At 36.3% G+C, this 2,787-nt stretch overlaps 1 pseudogene; it reads left to right on the forward strand.

The window, feature by feature from the left end:
- Positions 1-1,107: 1,107 nt before the first annotated feature.
- On the forward strand, positions 1,108-2,070 carry LOC116282964 (nuclear nucleic acid-binding protein C1D pseudogene; annotated as a pseudogene).
- Positions 2,071-2,787: the final 717 nt, after the last annotated feature.

Genomic DNA, 2,787 nt, shown 5'->3' on the forward strand with positions numbered 1-2,787 from the left:
GTTTTTATTGGCCAATGCAATCCAGGCAGAACAGTTTTCAAGATACGTTTTTGTTATCTTGAAAATGAAAGTATTTCCTTGCCAAAGTGGGTGTTCCTTCTTTTTTGTTGTGTTAAGTACACTCTTGTATCTTTTTAGGGGTGAAAAAAAGATGTTTCATTATATAATTTGATTGGTTTTTACATGCTGGCAGAGCTGACCAAGTTTTAAATTTTACTTTCTCCCTTTAATACAATAAACAAAGAAGATTTAGTGTGCATTTATTGCCATTTTAAAATCGAGGAGTTTGTAGGTAGAGTTTGGGAGAAAATAGACTATCTGGAATTCCGTACCTAGTCAGATGCTCTTCTTTTTTCCTTCTGTCTCTTTGGACTCCTTTGTTCTCCTTAGCATTGATTAAATGCCTTCTATGTGTTAGGCACTGCAGTTAATGCTTTCCATGTATTACTGTATTGAATTCTCCCCACAAGTCTGTGGGGTAGGTATGATTCTCACCCCCGCTTAACTGGCAAGGAAACTGAGTCACAGCAATGTTAAGAGGCTACAAGGTGACAGCTAGGAATTGGCTGAAACGGGACTGTAATCTGTGCACTTACTTCTGACCTCACTGCACCATATCCCGCCTCATGTTCTCACGCACAGTCTAACGCCAGCCTGGCTCTAGTGGAAAAACCCTGCTATTCCAAATGATCTTGGAGGGAGTGAGAAGCCTGGCCACTCTTATTTCTGAAAGGCTTCAATTACGGAATCAGTAATCTAAAGGCTATGAGCAAGTATTTCAGAAGGAAGAAATACAAAAGTTAAAAAAAAATGGTATAAAGAAATTGGATGTGATGTAGTAAAAAGAGCCATGGTTTGTAGCTGAGCTGATAGGGGATAAAATCCCACCATGAAACTTGTTAGCTGTGTGGCTTCTGAAGGTCAAAAAAATCTAAGCTTTGGTTTCCTCACCCCTAAAGTTAGAAAAATAGGCTTATCTACCAAAATCACTAAGGAGTCATTGGTAACAGTCCATTTCAATGTTCAATATGTTAGCTGATACCACCGAAAGACTCTCGAGATACCGGCTATAATCTGATACAGTGATCTCCTCCCCACCCCATAGAGATGACGTCCAGTCTTGGCAAGGTTTTGTAAAATGGATGATTGATGTTTTTAATTTTTCAAAATCAAATCAGTCTCATTGATTTTTTTGGTGGCATGATAAATTGGTACTCTGTCTTTGAAAGGCAGTATTGCCTATAAAGAATATAGCAGAATCAAAAAATATACTTATCCTTTGACCTGGCAATTTCACTGAGTGAGTATTTTCTTTAAAAAAAATTTTTTTTAAGGGGGCAGGTAATTAGGTTTATTTAAAATAGAGATACTGGGGATTGAACCCAGGACCTTGTGCATGTTAAGCATGCAGTCTGCCACTGAGCTATACTCTCCCAAGAGTAAGTACCCTACATTTTCCATCTATAGGTTCTTTGTCTCACCCTGGTTCTAGGCTTGAATGAATACGGGAAAAAAGAGTCAAATCATGTTAAGCTTCTGTTTAGTATTATGCTGGCAGAGTGATGAATAAAAGAGCTTAACCATCCGGTCTATCCCTTTGATCTTTGCTGGGGGCAACTGGGGAAGGACACACAATAACAATGAATTCTATGTGAAGTAAACTTTCCTAAACATTTAAAAGAATTTTGAAACAGTTTGATGTCATTGCCACCAGCTGCTTTCTGGGAGGCAGGAGTGGAAGGCCTGTGAGTTGGTCATAGTGGCAGGCAAAGAAATGAATGAAGACTATCCAGTAGAAATTCATGAGTATTTATCAGCATTTGAGAATTCCATTGATGCTGTGGGTGAGATGCTGAAGACCATGTGTGTTTCTAGCAACGAATTGTTGCAGAAGTTGGACCCACTTGATCAAGCAAAAGTGGATTTAATTTCTGCTTACACATTAACTTCAATGTTTGGGATTTATTTGGCAACTCAGGGAATTAACCCTAAGGGACATCCAGTTCCCTCTGGGAACCAAAACCTAAAAATGCATCCAAAGTTGCTCATAAAGGAAAAAGTAAAAATTAACCTTTTGGTTTTGATGTACACATATTCAAAAAGTATATCATTTTTACTGTTTTTCCACAAATAGACGATGGTCATTATGTGGCACTGCAAGGCAATTCAATAAATGCATTCCTTATTGAATGCTTATATAAATTTACACTTTAAATTTGTAACGCTGCATACTTTTCCCTCCCAGAAAAATTAAGTTGTCTTCATTGATTTTCCTATAGAATACTATGAGATTTTAAACATTGTGGTATATTTTATATTTTTAGTTTACTATCTCTTTTGATGACTTAAAATTTTTTTTAAATTTAAGTATAGTCAGTTTAAAATATTGTGTTAATTTCTGGTGTACAGCATAGTGATTCAGTTGTACATATGTATATATCCCTTTTCAGACTTTTTCATTATAGGCTATAACAAGATATTGCACACAGTTCCCTGCGCTATATGGCAGGACCTTGCTGTTTATCTATTTTATATATAGTAGCTAGTATCTACAAATTCCAAACTTCCTATTTATCCCTTCCCAGCCCGTTTTCCCCCTGGTACCCACAGGATTGTGTTCTATTTGACAAGACTCTTATTTCCTTATACAGGTCAATCTTTCAAGTGCTACTTTAGAAGCAACTATGAAATTTAAGTTAAATATTCTTTGTGAACATTTATCTATTTTTGATGAATAATGACTGTATGAAGTATGCTAAAGTTATAAATACATCAGTTTTCACTATA

Source organism: Vicugna pacos, chromosome 2 (genome assembly GCF_048564905.1).
Source record: "Vicugna pacos chromosome 2, VicPac4, whole genome shotgun sequence".
Taxonomy (NCBI): domain Eukaryota; kingdom Metazoa; phylum Chordata; class Mammalia; order Artiodactyla; family Camelidae; genus Vicugna; species Vicugna pacos.